This window comes from Balaenoptera borealis (genome assembly GCF_965194805.1).
Source record: "Balaenoptera borealis genome assembly, chromosome: X".
NCBI lineage: Eukaryota > Metazoa > Chordata > Mammalia > Artiodactyla > Balaenopteridae > Balaenoptera > Balaenoptera borealis.
In genome coordinates, this window is record NC_138881.1 from 124,791,013 (window position 1) to 124,809,997 (window position 18,985).

At 48.6% G+C, this 18,985-nt stretch overlaps 1 long non-coding RNA gene across 1 annotated transcript; it reads left to right on the forward strand.

The window, feature by feature from the left end:
- Positions 1–10,883: 10,883 nt before the first annotated feature.
- On the forward strand, positions 10,884–18,238 carry LOC309620135. The gene is made up of 2 exons (XR_014239439.1): positions 10,884–11,598; positions 13,509–18,238. It is a non-coding gene; the product is annotated as an uncharacterized lncRNA (long non-coding RNA).
- The last annotated feature ends 747 nt before the right edge of the window (positions 18,239–18,985 follow it).

The following is an 18,985-nucleotide window of genomic DNA, read 5'->3' on the forward strand; positions in this document are numbered from 1 at the left end:
CCCTCAGCCCCCCGAACCCCGCACACACACTCGCTCGCTCCCTCGTCCACTTCACCACCATTTCCTGTGCCAGGAGCTGGGGGCGGAGGCTTGGGCTGTGTTCTCGAGGAACCCACCACCTATGGGGAGGCAGGTCTTCAAACAATCTTAGTCCAGTGTGCTGAGTGCCGGGAGGGGACAGGAGTCCCCCGAGCAGGGCCAGCTCACTCGGCCTGAGGCAGGTGACTCTGGAGGATGCCCGGGAGGGGTGGCATGTTGCCAGATGGAAAGGCCACGTGTGCCTGTGTTTGGAAGGATGGGACAGGGGATTGGTGACGGCCAAATGTGCCCGGGAGGGTGGAGAACAGTAAGGTTAGAGGGCCTGGAAGCGAGCCCTGGTGGGGTGACAGGGCAGGGCCAGCTCGGGCGGGACCTTGTCAGCCCCACTGGGGACCTGGGCCCCGGCCCTCCTCTGGGCATTCCTCTCTCAGTCTGAATGAAGGGGACAGGGAGGCCTGCCTTAGGCCTGTGCTTTCTGAACACTGGGAACCCCTGCTACCTGAGGGCCTGGTCGACAGGGCTCGAGCTGCCTGGGAGGCTGCCGAATGCCTTCCGGTCCGCGGAGTTCTTCCTAGATTGGGAGGTGCACGTCTAGACTGAGGCAGTCTGTTCCTAGTTTAAGGGCCCTGAATGCACAATGGGGCTTTTAAAAGCAAAGAATCTTGGTGAAAGAGCAAATATCCCTCCAGGTCCTGGGAGCTGCATGATAAACTGCTTATGTTAAGAAAGAAAAGGCCAACAAGAGTCTGTGGACAAAGAATGTTCAAAGAAACCTGCGGGATCACCTCTGGCCAAGATGCATCCTGCGAGGGCCAAGTGGTTGGGAGCAAGGGCTGCGCTGCTCTAGTGGGGTGATGACTGTCCTACCCCAGGCCAGACCGGTGGCAGAAAGGCTGCCCCAGAACGAAATGCCCCATGAGCACCCAGCTCTCTTCACCTGAGCTGTGTCTGACACCAACTAGTTCAGTTCCAACCCAGACCTGGCAAGGATCTCATACAGTACTATATCCTTTCTTCCCTGCTTATATGGTATTTTTGATGGGTTCACCCATGAAGAAAGTGCTTTTTCTGTAATGATTCTGAAGGCAGCCTGTCATCTAACAGCAACGGCAGGCATTAGTCGCAGCTGGTACTGTTTGTTCATTCTACTAAGAACTTAACTACCACCCTGACAATATCCCTAAGGATTGTGATTTTAAAGTTTTTAAAATAATTTTAATTCAAATTGGTAAATATATTCAAATTGGACATTATTTTAGAGAAGTTGCAAAAGCAGTACAGAGAGTTCACACATACCCTTTGCCCAGCTGCCCTAGTGGTAAGATCTTATGTTACCTTGGTACAGTTATCAAAAGCAGGTAATCGGTGTTGGTACAATGCTATTAACTCAACTACACACTTGCAAATTGTGATTTTATTTTGCCATTTTACAGATGAGAAAACTGAGGCTCGAGAAGTGAAGTGACTTTACCCAAGGCCCCACTCCCAGGAAGCAGAGGAGTTGGGATTTGAACTCGGGGTTGCCTGCCTACCCTGTCCACTATAGCACATTAGTTTCAACCAGTGACAGCTGCTGGCTGTGTGTCTGGTCGGCGTTTGAACACCGTTAGCCACTGTATCCGTTTCCTACTGCTGCTGTAGCAAATTAGTGCACGTTTAGTGGCTTAAAAACAACACTCATTTATTATCTTATGGTCTCAGAGGTCAGAAGTCCTAAATGAGTTGCACTGGGCCAAAATCAAGGTGTGGGCAGGATGGTGCCCAGGCTAGCGGCCCTAGGCGAATATCATTTCCTGGCCCTTTCCAGCTTCCAGAGGCCACTGCATTCATTGGCTTGTGGCCCCGTCCTCCAGTCTGAAAGCCAGCGAGGCATCATTCTGACCTCTGCTTCCATTATCACATCTCCTTCTCTGACTCTTCTGCCCCCCTCTTTCCTCTTTTAGGGACCCCTGTGATTCCACTGAGCCCACCCAGATCATCCAGGATCACTCTCCATCTTTTAAGATCCTTAACTTATCACATCTGCAAATTACCTTTGGCATGTAAGGTAACGTATTCACAGATTCTGGGGATTAGGATGGGGACATCTTGGGGGGGGGGTCATTATTCAGCCTCCCTGAGCCATACATGAACTCAAAGTCAAGGAGGAGGAGGTCAGAGAAAAAGGCATCTCGTGCCAGGTTCAGGCTGGCCACTGAGGCATATTGGAACCCTTGATGGCACAGGCTGGCAAGAGAGGAAGAAAGAAGAAGTTTATCTTATGGCTGCTAAGGACAGAAGTTCTTTGTGAAGGGAATACTGAAGCCAAAATGTGTGAACTGAAAAGAAAGTGAGAAAGCAAGCAAGAAACTGCCTTTCCACAACGGCAGACTTACTTTACTCAGTATGAATATCCCTAGGTCCATCCATGTTGTCATCAACACGTCCCCAGTGGGGCATAGATTCCAGACCAATCTGACAACTGCAAGGCCTTGGTGTCCCAAGCCTCCACTGTGGCTAGGAACATCAAGACTGCCCCAGGCTTGTGGAGCCCTTTGGAGCCTGGTCCAGTTCTTATTACACGTCATAAGGTAGGCCTAGACCACCTTCCCCGGGGACCTGGGATGGAACCCGCCACCCCCTCTCTGGACTGGATCAGGTAGAGCCACCACGCCCATAGGGAGCCCTGGGGAAGACGGCTTGCAGAAATCCATGGCAACCCAGGCTCATGCTGGGGGCTGCAGAGCTGCAAAATGGTGACTGGCCAGGGGACTGGCTCTGGCCCGGGAGCTGCGCGTTCTCACCATCCCAGGGAGGGGCCCCCAAGCACCTGGCCTTCGGCCTCCTACCCCTGGGAGGCATTCCCTGGCACACGGTGGTTTAGTCCTCGCTTGAACCCTCCCCTATGATGAGACATTCTCTCCTCTCTGAGATGTGTGATGAGAAACAGGCCTCCCTGGCTGTGGCTTCCATCAGCCGGCGAGGGGCCCCTAAAATCACTCAGATGCAATCGACTCCCTGTGTCTTCACGTGGAAGGCCTTTGGCTGCTCCAAGCCAGTTTCTGTGCCTGTCCCCACCCCTCCCCACCCCGCCAAATACACACACATTTTCTGAGCTGAAGCATGGGGGCAAACAGGGAGAGGGCCCATCCACAGAAGGCCTGCGGGGCCCCGGGCAGGCAGGAGGATGGGCAGCTCTGGGGGCTCTGCAGCCACACCTTGCGGGCAGATCACAGGCACCGCCCTGACTGGCATCCAGCGGAATGATGCGCTTCTTTCTCCTGCTTCCTGTCTCCCCCGAATCCCCTCCCTTTCCAGATGGGCATCTATGATTGGAATCCACCAATCGCAGTGAACTGACACTGAAGGAAGAAGAAACCGCTAACCTAGCTCATCTTCTCCAGCACTTTGAGACAAGAGAGGTATCAGTCCCCACAACGTGGCTCGAGATGCCTTAGGGTGAGGGCAAGCAGAGTTGCCAATGCTTTCCTGTTCCTGCCAGGCTGGTGGGCCTGAGGGGTGCAGTCTGGTCTCTGCCTGCTGGGTACAATCTGCCTGATTTGCCCCAAACCTGATGTTAGCTGGGACCTTTGGCCGTGACACTCCCAGCCTTAACTTCGCCGAGGTTCTGCTTTGCCCAAGCGTGCCCCAGAGCCCTGGATGGTCTTTGAAACGAGCACATGGTCTGGGAGAACTAACTCCCATCAGCTTCATGGATATGATTACCAGGAAGCGGGGGGGGGTGTCAAATAGAGCAACTTGACCCTGGAACGAGTCCCATAGGCTTGGGTTGCTCACCCCAGGTCTGCCTGCAGAAAGCTCCAGGTAGAGGCCACTGCTTGACTCGTCAGGAAAGCCTAAGGGGCTGGTATGGTGATGCCTTCATGTTTCTGTTGGGGAAGGAGCCCTCAGTTGGGGCTGTCAGTCTCTGGAGAGAGTCAGAAAAATGTGTGTTGACCTGACCTGATTCTCTCAGCCTCAGTAGGCACGTTTGTAATATAAAAGTTGAGGGGATGATTAGGTTTGATGGTTTCCAAACTTTTGATGGTCTATGTCTAGAGCCATGTTTCCAAAGGGCATGTCCTCATCTGGGAGTATCTTTTTTTTTTAATTGAAGTATAGTTGATTTACAAGGTTGTGTTAATTTCTGCTGTACAGCAAAGTGATTCAGTTATACATATACACATTCTTTTTTTATATACTTTTCCATTGTGGTTTATCACAGGATATTGAATATAGTTCCCTGTGCTATACAGTAGGGCCTTGTTGTTTATCCATGCTATATATGATAGTTTGCTAACCCCAAACTCCCAATCCATCCCTCCCCCACCCCTCTCCCTCTCAGCAACCACAAATCTGTTCTCTATGTCTATGAGTCTCTCTGTTGCATGGATAAGTTCATTTATGTCATATTTTAGATTCCACGTATAAGTGATATCATATGGTATTTGTCTTTCTCTGTCTGACTTACTTCACTCAGTATGATAATCTCTAGGTCCATCCATGTTGCTGCAAGTGGCATTGTTTCGTTCTTTTTTATGGCTGAGTAGTATTCCATTGTGTATATGTACTGCAGCTTCTTTATCCATTCCTCTGTCAAAGGTTGACAACAAATTCAGGTTGCTTCCACGTCTTGGCTATTGTGAATAGTGCTGCTATGAATGTTGGGGTGTGTGTATCTTTTCGAATTATGCTTTTCTCTGGATATACGCCCAGGAGTGGGATTGCTGGCTCATATGGCAACTCTATTTTTAGTTTTTTAGTTTTTTGGGTTTTTTATAAATTTATTTATTTATTTTTGGCTGCATTGGGTCTTCACCGGGGCCGCGCTGGCCTCTCACCGCGGTGGCCTCTCCTGTTGCGGAGCATGGGCTCCAGGTGCGCGGGCCCCAGCAGTTGTGACACGCAGGCCCAGCAGCTGCAGTTCACGGACTCCAGACGCGCAGGCTCAGTAGTTGTGGCTCACGGGCCCAGCTGCTCTGCGGCATGTGGGATCCTCCCGGACCAGGGCTCAAACCCGCGTCCCCCACACTGGCAGGCGGATTCTCAACCACTGCGCCACCAGGGAAACCCCTAGTTTTAGTTTTTTGAGGAACCTCCATACTGTTCTCCATAGTGGCTGCACCAGTTTCCATTCCCAGCAACAGGGCAGGAAGGTTGCACCGCGAGTATCTTTTGACCGGTCAGGTGAGTAGCGTCCCAGTTGCCAGGCCCAAGGCCCCAAGGCCCAGGCCTAGAAGTCACGGTTGGCAAAGGAGCCAGGCCTCCTGTCCCCTGCTCCACTCCCTCCCTTGCGTTCTCTTTTCACGACTGTGCAGCTAACACTATATTAGAATGAGTTCCTCAATTTAGAAGGAGAGTGAGAGCTCTGCATCCAAATGCCTGAGGAGTCTATTTTTATGGCAGCGAAGATTTCTGTGGAAGTCACAGGGGAGCTCTGTGGGCCAAAGGAGGAACGGGCGGGTGGTTGGAAAGATCCAGCATTTTGTGCAGGATTAGGTATTCAGCTTAAGAGCGTGTGTGTGTGTGTGTGTGTGTGTGTGTGTGTGTGTGTGTGTCCCCATCCCCAGCCAGGGCGCAGGACGGCCGCACCCGTAGGGGACAGAGGCTCAAGCTGTACGGCGTGTGTGGAGTTATGTCGAGATTAGGTTTTCCTGTGGGAATTAGATACTGGCTTGGAAGACAGCCCTCCTTGGCCGTTGAGGAAGGGACCCCCGTTCAGGGTGGCAAATGCAGCCCGTGCTGTGGGGTGCAGACCCTTGGCAAGTTGCCTCTGTCCTCAAAGCTTCAGTTTCCCCAGCCATAAAATAAGGGAGGCCAAGAAACGCCTAAGGTCCCACAGCCAGGCCAAGCTGGGAGCCCATCTTTAGGGCTTGTTCATCAGCTATCTGTACCCTGCCCACTGGCTGCACACTGCCTAGGGAAGTGACCAAGTGAGGCCACACACAACTCCATTTCCAGAAATACCTGGCCAGGCCCCAGGCCTTCTCTAGGAGAGAGTCCTAGCCTGTGGCCTCGGGGGCTAAGAGCAAAGCAGGAGCCTGGGCCAAAGGCACGGCTTCTAAGCCCTGCTCACCTTAGCCCAGGAAGGTCTTTGAAACAGAGGTCCTTGTAGCCTGGCTACTGTGAAGAGGGCCTGTTACCACCCTCAGGGGGCCTCTTGTGTATCCTGTCCGGAGATCACCGAAGGGGAGGCCGGTCCCAGGGTGCCAGTCTCGGTCTGGGGAATAGCTGCATTTTCACTAAAGGAGCAGGGGTGATGCTCTGGGCGCTGCCTGCCTGCAGAATGAACCTACAGGAAAAAAAACAAAAAAACTGTCTTTGCTACCAGAAGGTTAAGCTAGACATTTGGTGCTGATAACTCACTTTCTCAAATTCGGAGTTTCTTTATTTCTTTCCAAGTAAAAGCTTCACTCCTTTTTAATGACTTCATGACCTCTAGGCTCTGGGAGAAGGAAGCACCCCTCAGGCCCCAGTGTGTGGGGCTCACCCAGGGACCAGCAGGCAGCGCAGTCAGCAGACACACATTTCCCCCGTTAAACTCGCCAGGATTAAGAGTGACAAAGGCCCAGAGACAGAAACCTCCCTGCTGGGAGGGCTTGCCCATCAGCCAAGCTGACATCCCCCAGGAAACCCCCGGGGGCTTGGTGAGGCATTTCTGGAAATGGAGTTGTACGTGACCTCATTTGGCCACTTTTCCTGGAGGGCATTTACCCCTCTCTGAACTCCAGTTGACAAGTCTGTCACCTCTTGGAATAATCTCCAAGGTGCTGCCACGGCACTCCCCACCCCTGTGAGCTGGGACCAGTAACCTCTGTCCCCTAGGGAGGCTGACCTGTTACCTAGGATGCGGCAGACCCCTTCCCCTGCGTTGCTTTCGTCCAGCCTCACAGCACAGTGAGGATGGAAGAGAATCGTCCTCGTCCTGCAGGTGAGAAACGGAGGCAGCTGTTCAGAGGCAGAGCCAGGGTTCAAGTTCCAATCTGTGGGGTCCCACGTAGGAAGTCTGCTCCCACGCCTCTTGGCTAGCCTGGGGGGCTGCCCCACAAGCCTGGGTAGCCTTCTCCTCATCCTTGTTCTGATTTTCCCAAGCTTGCCGAGGTCTTGGTCCTCACAGAGAGCATCTCTCTGGTCTCCCCACACTTGGGAAGTGCTGAGGGGCAGGGGCTGGGAGCTCGGCCAGCCTCCGGCAGCAGGGGCTCGGGGAGGGGGGCGGCCGGGGGTATGGCGGTGAAGGGATGGGAGGGGGGAGCCAGCCCTGACGAGTGGCAATAGGGAAGGAGGAGATGGGGCTCAGATGAGATACTTTAAGGAAGCAGAATCTGTGGAGCTCAGAAATAATTGGCTGTGGAAGCGAAGTAAATGGGAGATATGGGATGACCCTGAGATGACTCATGGGTTTCTGACGCAGGCCTTGGGGTGGCTGGTGGTGCCATTTTGTAAAACAGGGAGCCCAGAAGGAGCAGTATTGGGAGGTGAGGGTGGAGATGATGAATCCAATTTGGGAAAGTTTGTTGAGTTGGAGGTGCCCATTACGCAGTTGGGTATCCAGGACTGGGGCTCCGGGCAGAGGGGAGGTCTAAGCAGGAGATGTCGATTTGGAGCTCGTTGGCTTCTAGATTTGTCCTGTCCAATATGGTGGCTACTAGCCACATGGGACTATTTAAATTTAAACTAATTTTAATTGTAAAAAACTGAAAACAGAGTTTCTGTGTGGGATGATGAAAAAGCTTTGGGAATAGGTAGCGGTGACGGTTGCCCAACACTGTGAATGTAATTAATATCATTGAAATGTACACAAACAACGGCTAAAATGGCAAATTATATATATATATATTTACCACAACTTTAAAATAGAAAAGAAAAAAGATTCATTATGATTTAGAATTCAGGTCCTCGCTCACATGAGCCATAGATCCAGTAGCTCAACAGCCACGTGTGACTCGGGGCTAGTGTGTTGGCCAGAAAGCTCTGTTGGCCAGTGCTGCTGGAGCGAGTGACCAGAAGCCTGGGGCTTTCTGGGATTGCTGGGGAGCGTGGAGGGAGAGGAAAAGGGAAGAGGGTGAGGCAGCCCTGTGAGGAGCTCGACCTCTGAGGGTGGGGCAGCAGAGGAGGAGATTGCCGTGGGGTCCCCTGCGACAAGTGCTGACGGAGAGCTCTGCAAAGTGCTGAGGGATCCCAAGAGACAGCAGCCAATCACATTCCAGGAAATATGCCTGACTTGCTGTTTCCTCAAATAGTCCATGCTTTCCTACCCCCGGGCCTTTCTTCATGAAGCCTCTTCTGCTGGGAACGCTCATTGCCAACCCCGCCAACCCCTGTCCAAATGCTGCCCAGGGTCTATGAATCCCGAATCTCCCAACCAGAGAGAAACAGAATCAGGCGCTGGTGGTTTTGCAGATTTATTAGGAAGGCTTTTTACAGATTAAGACCTGCGGAAGGATTTGCATGAGGGAATCAGTCTGTACCTTGGTACGTGGTATGGGAGTCTGTCCAAATCCGGGGACACCAGGCTTCTGGAACCCAGGAGAGAGGACCTGCACAGCGGCCTCAGGGACGCTCAGAGAGAGTGGGGGGATGCGATGAAATGGTGCGGGGGGAGAATCCTGCAGGCAGTGGTAGAGAAGCAAACGCTGACTGGGAGGGCTGGATCCAGCCCTGGGAAGGCTGCTTCCAGCTGCCTGGTGCCGGGGGTGGGAGGAACCGGGACGGAGGACGCCGGCTGCGCTGTGTGTCGGTGCATCCCGGCCTGGGCTTGGAGCTCAGCTCTGGTGAGGCTCTGCCAGCGGCCCCACACAGAGGCTCGTTCGGCAGCCCTGATCCAGGCGATGTTTCTTAGCAGCGCTGTGCTGGGCACGGAGGCGGGCTGGTCCTGCACGTGGCCCTCCGCTCCATTAAGAGGCGGCCTGCACTCCGTGGGAGAGGCCGCCCTGAGCCGGCATTCAGCTCCTTGCCGAGCCAGGCTCAGTGTAGACCTGGGCTGAGCCTCCAGCTGGTGCCCTGGTTCAGTGAGAATTAGCCAGCGCCCCCTGGCACACCCGCTCTGCTCTGCCAACCCAGGCTGCACCTCCGGGAGAGCAGCACGCTTGGGTCAGGTGGACGCAGCCAGCGGCCCTCTGCAGCAGCTGTCTCTGCTTCCCTCACTTGAGCTGCAGTTCCTCGAGGAGCTGCCCGTGGTGTGGACGCAGGACAAGTGTCCACAAAGGTCCCCAGTTGAGATCAGTGCAACCGACTTTCCCTTGCACTGGCTAGTTCTGAGTTCATCCATGTGCTGGCTGTAGAGACAGGTCACACTGGCAGATAGAGCCCAGGTTCATCCATGACAGGTTGCAAAGCCTTGCTCCCTGCTGATCCAGCCTGGAGCCACGCACACTCCGTGTAGACACAGGCTGCAGATCCTCCAGCAGCCCTGGATCAGCCACATACTGGCTGTGATTAGGTGCAGATCTAGGTGGCAGTGCTCAGCAGGGCCGTGCACCCTCTCAATGTGGGCCACGTCTCCACGAGACGGCCCCGTGCGTTTATGCAGGCAGGGGCTTGGCTGTGCCGGTGCAGGTTGCAGTTCCTTGAGAAGCCTTGTTTTCTGTGGAATCTGCACGGTTCTGCGTAGACACCGGCTGGTTCTCTGCCGTCGCAACCTCATTCTGAGTAGACAGAGCCTCATTCTCTGCAGACATAACCGTATTCAGGACGGATGCAACTTCATCCGGGACAGAGAGTCTCGTCTTGGGCAGATGCAGCCTCCTCTGGGGCCGCCCCACCTTGTCCTGGGCAGCCGAGGTCTGGCTCTGCACAGACCCAGCCTGTGTCTCCACCCAGAGCTCTGGGCTCATATAGACACAGCTTCTGTCCGCTGGCAGAGCAGCTGGCCGCACAGCCCACATCTTCTTGTGCAGTCTTGTCCTGTACAGATGTAGCTTGAGTTGGAGACACAGTTTGTGCCCGAGGATAGAGCCACCTCCTTCGTGGCTGTGCCACCCCAGCCGCCGAGGCTCGCCTTGCACGCACGTCTCTCCACTGAGGCTTTGCACAGCGCTGACCCAGCCGCCGGCACCAACAGGCAGAGCCGTGCGCCCAGGGCAGCCGCATCCACGGGTGACACAACCTCCGACGCCGTGCGCTGCCTTGTCCACAGATGGACCAGCCATCAGTTCTCTGCATCGCCCGGAAGAGCCGCAGTCCCTGGTGTTGGCTCCGCCTGTGTCTCCAGGGTGAGCGCCGTTCATTCTCCATTGCTTCCATCTGTGTCTTCTGGCCAATCTGGGCCCTGTGCAGATACAGACCGCATCTTATAGAGTCCTGTGCTTTGGGGATACAGCCCTCCTTTTCTTGGGGAGTCTCCTCCTGCGTGGACACCATCTGCATCCCCTTAGAGGGCCCAGCTCCATGCAGACGCAGGCTGCGTCCCCTGGCAGAACCTCGTATCAGGTAGACGCAACCCTCATCGCCGCACGGAGGTTTGCTTTACAGAGACGCGGTCTTGTGGAGTGGGGCTCCCTGTGGATCCGGGCTGCTTCCGGCCGACTGCCCTGCCTGCGGTCCCGGCTCGCTCAGGAGGCCCGGTCCCGACAGCTCGGGCTCCACCCCGCCAGGCCGCCCTCTGCGGCAACATGTGCTCAGGCAGCTGTGGGCTCAGCTCAGCGCCGGGACCCAAGTCCCCCGCTCAGGGCCTCTGCCCCCTGGGATGCGCAGAGCCTCAAAGGTTTGCCAAGTGTGCCAGGGGGAGTGGGCAGCTGAGTGAGGCGGGGGGTGGGCGAGGAGGAGGAGACAGAGTAGAGGAGCAGGGTCGGGGGAGGGCTGGGAGTAGCACAGGCCGCTGAGAGGAGGACTGTGGCAGCCAGTCTGAAGAGGGTGTGAGTCTCCAGGGAGAAGGGAGGGGGCCGTCCTCTGCAACGCCCTGATCAGCTCCAGCCCCAGTCAGAGTGAAGCCTGGAGAGTTCCGTGTAAGCCACCCCGATTCCCCAGACTGCCTACTTCCAGGACAGCTTTAAGGTAGCCCTGGGCGGTTGTGTCTGAGGAATAGACCCCATCTAAGCAGCGACCCTGTCCGGGGCAGCTGGAGGCAGGACCCCGCAGACAGCAAGCAGGCAGTAGCTGCCCGGTGGAGTCTTCAGGGTTTCCAGCTGGAAGGGTCCTTAGAGGAAGTGGAGCATGGCACGGCCAGGCAGGGAGTCGAGACACAGCCCAGAGCCCAGGTCTCATTCAACCACCTGTGCCTGTCAGTGACAGGTTCCATGACTGCCATCACTTTCTAGGATTGGTGAGGCTCTTTCCTTCTCCCTCTTGCTCTGCAGATGCGCAGCTGAGCCCCGGGGAGTGGCAGGCTCAGACTCCCCCAGGGTCCACCTGAGTTGGTGGTACCAGGGCAGGAACCCAATGCCCTGACTCTGAGACTGGGCCCTTTTCTTCTCCTGGTCCTTTCCTAGAGCAGGCAGGGGCGCCGTGCTAGAAGATGGAGCCCAGTCTCTAGGAAAGAGGCCTAGGAAGTGCTAACCTCTGTGGACTTAGAATCCTTTTACTGCTTGAATGCTCCCCCGTCACACCAAGAAGACGCTGGCCTTCTGGCAGATTGAGTGGGAGGTGAGCTCAGAGGAGCCTTAGCACAGGGACCATCCTCATCCCATGCTCAGGATCCAGGAACATCCCCCGCTGACTCCCTGGTACCCAGCCAGCCAACTTGAGGAGGAGACAGGGCCCAGGTCAAAGCTGAGGAGCTGAAGGCAGGAAAAGAAAAGGACTGACGGAGCTGTGTATTGACGGAGAATTTCTGGGTGAGGGAAGACAAACAGCAGCTTCTCATCTCCTTGGCCCAGACCACTTGATGGGCAGTGGCCACCCCAGAGGGGGGATGCCACCCCTATGCCCCTCAGCCCCTTTGGAAAGTGGGTCCTAGGACAGAGCCCTCCCACTGCCCAGACATAAGCACCACTCTATTCACACTACCCAGACCCCAGCAGGCCATGGGGCATCTGTACCATTACAGTATTGATAAACCACCTAGCTCTTCCATGAACATGTGCCATGAGGGATTTACTGCCCCCTCTTTTCTCTGACAGCTAGATATTTAGTATCTCTGTCTTTATCTGAAAACATTGTCAGAAGTACCACGTAGAGGTTTTCCTGTCAGCAGGTCACCAAAGAACCAAGGCAAACATCATGTACCTTTCTTGAATAAATGTCTTGACAGTCTTCACCAATTCCTAGAAGCTGCTCACTGCCGTCCCACAGTCTTCAAGTCCTTCCGAATCCTAGACCTGGCTTTCAAATGGGCTTAAATTAATGAAGATCCGGTTTCCAGCCTGAGTTTTTCATGCATTTGGCATGTCACATTATACAGGCTCTTCTCGCTCCCTGCGCTCCAGGTTCCACAGAGGTGGCGTGAAGGGCATTCTCCCCTAGATGGGGATGACTAACCTGTGTTCTGAGGATGAAGCCATTTTTGGTGGCCTGGAAAGTTGTCATAAAACATATCAGCAGCCAAAAGAACTCCCAATATTAAGCAACTGCTAAACAGTGAACAAACACAGAAGTCCCATTAGGCAGATTATATTAATTATCAGCACCCTAACATTTTTAGATTGATGTTTCATTAATGATTAAAGTCTTTTATCATGGATTATTGATCATAGCTAACTCTCTGTGCCGGATACTATTCTCTGTATCATAAGTATATTAACCCATTTCATCCTTATAACACCCACTAAGGTTAATGAGGTGGATACTATTGTTATCCCCTTTTACAAATGACAGGTGTGCTCAGGGTCACACAGCTAGTGAGTGGTGGGGCTAGTTTCAGACAGGCCACACATTTAACCACTGTTCTCTTCTGCCTCCTATTCAAATACAGTTGACCTTTGAACAATGTGGGGGTTAGGGGGGCCCTCCCTGCAGTTGAAAATTTACATATAACTTATAGTCAGCCCTCCATATCCATGGTTTCTCTGTATCTGTGGTTGCACATCTGCTGATTCAACCAACCACAGATCGTATGTACTGTAGTATTTACTATTGAAACATATCCGCATTATCAGTGGACCTGCGCAGTTCAAACCCATGTTGTTCAAAGGTCAACAGTACCTGGCAATTTCTATTGTCCCCATTACTTTGTAGCTTGGCAAGTTACATCGTCTAACCTCTGAATCTCAATTTATTTATCTACATGAGGGGAAACCAACAGGGCCTACCTCATAGTTGTTGCAGGGCTTAAATTTGTGAGAAGAGCCCGTTACACAGAGCATGGTCCATACATTCTTACTGTTGTAAATAGTGTACATGACAGTATTTACATCCTATTCTTGCATGTGTGGTATGTGGAGGAATATGGATGGTTTATACACATTTAAACTGGCTATTTTGGGACGTTACAGTAATGACTCTACCAGGAGTTTCAGACACAAATGCAATCAACAAGCATTGTCAAGCACTTTCACATACATCTTCTGGGGCAATACACAGACAACCTTGCAAACGTCATTATTCCTATTTTGCAGATGAGAAAAACGAGGTTGGAGGGGCTGTGTGAATTCCCCAAGGTCACCCAGCTGGGAAGTGGCAGAGCTGGAACTCGAACCAAAGTCCAGTACTCACTCTCCTCTCTGCAGGTTGGCCACCGCCCCCTGTACTGAACAACCTCTCAGGTTTTCTGATAGACTTGGATGTTTTCATTGGATGATGGACAAGCTGAGCAAAAGCAGGGGAAATATGGCTCCAAACCCCATCCTGTTCCCCTTGTTCCTTCCCCAGCCAAGGGCCAAAGCTGCTTTCACCTGGGCACACAGTTCACACTATCCAACCAGTGTGAGTGTAGTGGGAGCTGAACCCATGTATTGCCAATGCATTCGCATCTTCCACAGCGCTCAGACATATTACTATGACTTTTCTGAACCCATTCCAATAAGGCCTGCCTCAGCCTCCTTGTTTTAATAAAAGGTCTCTTTTAGAGATTAAAAACAAATAAGTGAAACACTACATCTTAACTCCATAAGGTCACTCCGCACAGTAAGTAAGTGTGGGTTTGTACTGTCCTTCTTCCCTCCCACTTCCCATTGTCCAGAGATTCTATGTAATAAAAAATAAATGATACAAAGGGCTAAACAAAAATGGAAATAACTCAGAATCTTTTTTTCTTTTTTAAATAATGGCTTTAATGAGACATAATTCACATACCATAAAACTCACCCTTTAAAAGTATACGGTTCAGTGACTTTAGTATATTCACGAAGTTGTGCAACCATCACCACTATCTAATTCCACATATTTTCATCACTCCAAAAAGAAACTCCATACCAATTAAGCAGTCACTCCCTATTTCTATTTCCACTACCACCCCGCCCCTGGTAACCACTAATCCACTTTCTGTCTCTATGGATATGCCTTATTCTGGACATTTAATGTAAGTGGAATCATACAATGTGTGGGCTTTTATTTTTTATTATTTATTTTTGGCTGCGTTGGGTCTTCGTTGCTGCATTGGGTCTTCGTTGCTGCACGTGGGCTTTCTCTAGTTGAGGTGAGCCGGGGCTACTCTTCGTTGTGGTGCGCGGGCTTCTCATTGCAGTGGCTTCTCTTGTTGTGGAGCATGGGCTCTAGGCACGCAGGCTTCAGTAGTTGTGGCTGGCGGGCTCTAGAGCGCAGGCTCAGTAGTTGTGACACTCGGGCTTAGTTGCTCCGTGGCATGTGGGATCTTCCCGGACCAGGGCTCGAACCCGTGTCCCCGGCATTGGCAGGCTGACTCCTAACCACCGCGCCACCAGGGAAGTCCCGATGTGTGGGCTTTTGTGACTGGCTTCTTTCACTTAGCTTGATGTTTTCAGGGTTCATCTATGTTGTAGTATGTACCAGTACTTCATTCCTTTTTATGGCTGGATAATATTGCAGTGTATGGCTATCCCACATTTTGTTTATGCATATATCAGTTCATGAACATCTGGGTTGTTTCCATCTTTTGGTTATTATGAATAATGCTGCTGTGGACATTCACGTACAAGTTTTTGTGTGAACATATGTTTTCATTTCTCTTGGGCATATGCCTAGGAGTGGAATTGCTAGGTCATATGGTGACATTTAACCTTTCGAGGAACTGTCAGACTGATTTTACATTCCCACCAGCAATGTACGAGGGTTCCAATTTCTCCACATTCTTGCCAATGCTTGTCATTGTCCATCATTTTGATTGTAGCCATTGTAGTGGCTATAAAGTGGTATCTCATTGTGGTTTTGATTTGCATTTCCCTGATGGCTAATGATGTTGAGCATCTTTCCTGTGCTTATTGGTCATTTGTATATCCTCTTTGGGGAAAGGACTATTCAAATCTTTCATCCTTTTAAAAATTGTGTTGTCTTTTTATTGGTGAGTTGTAAGAGTTCTTTACATACACTAGTTATAAGTCTCTTACAGGATGTATGATTTACAAATTTCTTCTCATGGTCTTCTGTCTTCATTCTCTTAACACTATCTTTTGAATAGTAGATATTTAAAATTGTGGATGAAGTCCAATTTATCAACTTTTTTCCTTTATAGATTGTGCTTTTGGTGGCTAAGAAATCTTTACTTAACCAAGGTTGCAAAGGTTTTCTCCAATGTTTCCTTCTAGAAGTTTTACAGTTTTAGGCTTTATATTTAGGTTTATGACACATTTTGAGTTGATTTTTTATATGTCATGTAATATGGATCAAAATTCATTTTTTGCACATGTATATCTAATCATTCCAGCAAAATTTATTGAAAAGACTATGATTTCTCCACTGAATTGCTTTTACTCCTTTGTCAAAAATCAGTTTTCCACATATGTGTGAGTCTATTTCTAAACTCTATTCTGTTCCATCGATCTATTTGTCTTTCTTAACACCAACACCACTCTGTCTTGATTATTATAGCTTTATAATAAGTGTTTATAATCAAGTAGTGTACGTTTTCCAACTCTCCCTTTCTTTTTTCAGAGTTGACTTAGCTATGCTAGGTCCTTTGCATTTCCATATGAATTTTAGAATCAGTTTGTTAATTTCTATGTAAACACCTCCTAGAATTTTGATTGGTATTGAATTAAATCTATAAATCAATTTGGGGAGAATTGACATTTTAACATAGTAAACCTTCTGCCCCATAAACACGGTATATGTCTCTGTTTATTTGGTCTTTTTATTTTCTCTTCGTAGTATTTCATAGTTTTTACTGTGGAGGTCTCTCACATATTTTCACAGGTTTATCCCCAAGTATTTCATATCTCTTATGCTGTTTTTTAGAGTAATTTTTAATTTCAATTTCAGATTGTTCATTGGTAATAAATAGGAATAAAACTGAATTTTGTATATTGATCTTGTATCCTATAACCTTGCTAAACTCACTTATTGGTTTTACTAGCTTTTCTGTAGATTCCATCAGATTTTCTACATAGACAAATCATTGGTTGTGAATAGACAGTCATATTGGTTGTGAATGTAGCCAGTTTTAATTCTTCCTGTCCAATCTCTATTGCCCTCCCCCCCCTTCCTGTCTTGCTTTCTTTTTTTTCTTTCTTTTTTGATTGCCCTAGCTGGAACCTTCAGTACAATATTGGGTGGAAGTGGTGAGAGTGGGCATTCTTTCAGAGTTCCCAATTTTAGGGAGAAAGCTTTCGTTTTTTTTGTTTTTGTTTCTTTACCATTAAGTTTTAAGTTAGCTGAAGGCTTTTTGTAGCTGCCCATCATCAGGTTGAAGTTCCATTCTATTCAAAGTTTGTTGAGAATTTTTATCAATACGTGTTAGATTTTGTCAAACGCTTTTTTGACATCCATTGCAATGATAATGCAATTTTCCTTTTTTTAATTTGTTAATATGGTAAAATAAATTGATTGGTTTTAAAACTTTAGACCAACCTTGAATTCTTGAGATAAATCCTGCTTGGTCATGATGTATTATCCATTTTATGTATTGTTGGATTTGATTTGGTAAACTTTTGTTCAGAATTTTTGCATTTACATTTATGAGGCATATTGGTCTGTAATTTTCTTTTCTTATAGAATGTTATATTCTGGCTTTGGTATCAGGATAATGTTGGCCTCATAGAATGTCTTGGAAAGCATTCCCTCTGCTTTCATTTTCTAGGAGTGTTTTTTTGTAGGGTTACTTTTATTCAATCCTTAAATGTTTGATGGAATTCACCAGTGAGGCCATCTGGTCCTGGAGTTTTCTGTGTGGGAAAGTTTTTAACTAAAAATTCAGTTTCTTTAATAGATATAGAGCTATTCAGTTTTCTATTTCTCCAAGAGTCAGCTTTAGTAGTTTATGTCTTTTAATAAATGGGTCCATTTCATCTAAGTCACCAAATGTATTGTCATAAAGTTGTTTATGATATTATCTTATCCTTTTAATATCTGTAGAATCTGTAGTGATGTCACCTCTCAATTTCTGATATTAGTAATCTGTGTCTTATCTGTTTTTTCCCTGATCAGTGTGGCTAAATGTTTATCAATCTTATTTATAAGATTGGTTGCAATGACTCTTTATTGTTTTTATTTTCTATTCCATTGATTTCTGCTCTGGTCTTTATTATTTCCTTTATTGCACTCACTTTGAGTTTAACCTGCTTCCTTTTTCTCATTCCTTAAGATAGAAGCTGAGGTCATTGATTTGAGATGTTTCTTCTTTTCTAGTATAAGCATTTAGTCCTATAAAATTTCCCCTAAGTACTACTTTAGCAGCACATCCACCAAATTTTTATACGTTGTCTTTTCATTTTTATTCAATTCAAAATACTTTCTAATTTCCTTTATTTCCTGTTTCATGTGTGGATTATTGAGGACTATATTATTTAAGTTCCAAGTAACTGGGAATTTTCCAGAGATCTTTCTGCTATGGATTTTTAATTTAACTCCACTGTGGTCAGAGAACATACCTGATATGGCTTGAATCCTTTTAATTCTATTGGAACTTGTTTTATAGCCCCAAATGTTGTCTATCTTGGTAAATGTTCTATGTAGATTTAAAAAGAATGTGTATTCTTCTCTGAATGGGTGAGATATTCTATAAATGTCAAATAGATCAATTTTGTTTATAGTGTTGTTCAGATCTATATCTTTAATGATTTTTTTGTATACTTGTTCTATCAATTATTGAGAGAAGAGCATTGAAATCTCCAATTTTAATTATGTATCTGTCTATTAATTCTTATGTTGTGTCAGTTTTTGCCTCGTGTAATGTGAAGCTCTCTTATTACGTTTATAAACTCATATTCTTGGTGAATCGACCCCTTTATCATTATGGAATGACCTTCTTTATTTCTGATAACATTCTTTATTCTGAAATCTACTTGATATTAATATTCCCACTCCAGATTTCTTTTTTTTTTTTAATTTTATTTATTTATTTATTTATGGCTGTGTTGGGTCTTTGTTTCTGTGCGAGGGCTTTCTCTAGTTGCGGCAAGCGGGGGCCACTCTTCATCACGGTGTGCGGGCCTCTCACTATCGTGGCCTCTCTTGTTGCAGAGCACAGGCTCCAGACGCGCAGGCTCAGCAACTGTGGCTCACGGGCCTAGTCGCTCCGCGGCATGTGAGATCTTCCCAGACCAGGGCTCAAACCCGTGTCCCCTGCATTGGCAGGCAGATTCTCAACCATTGCGCCACCAGGGAAACCCCAGATTTCTTTTGATTAGTGTTGGCATCATGTTTTTCATCCTTTTATTTTTAATCTACTTGTGTCATTATATTTGAAATGCATTTCTTGCAGGGAGTATACAGTCAGGTATTGTTTTTTTAATCCTATCTGATGATCTCTGCCTTTTTAATTTAATGTGGTGTTTAGATTATTTATACTTAATATGATTATTGGTATTATTAGATTTAAGTCTACTATCGTGCTATTTGCCTACTATTTGTCCCATATATTATGTGTGTACCCTTTCCTCTATTTTTAAATCTTCTTTGGGATTAACTGAATATTTCCTAGATCCTGTGATTTTTTAGCTATTACTCTTTGTTTTGTTATTTT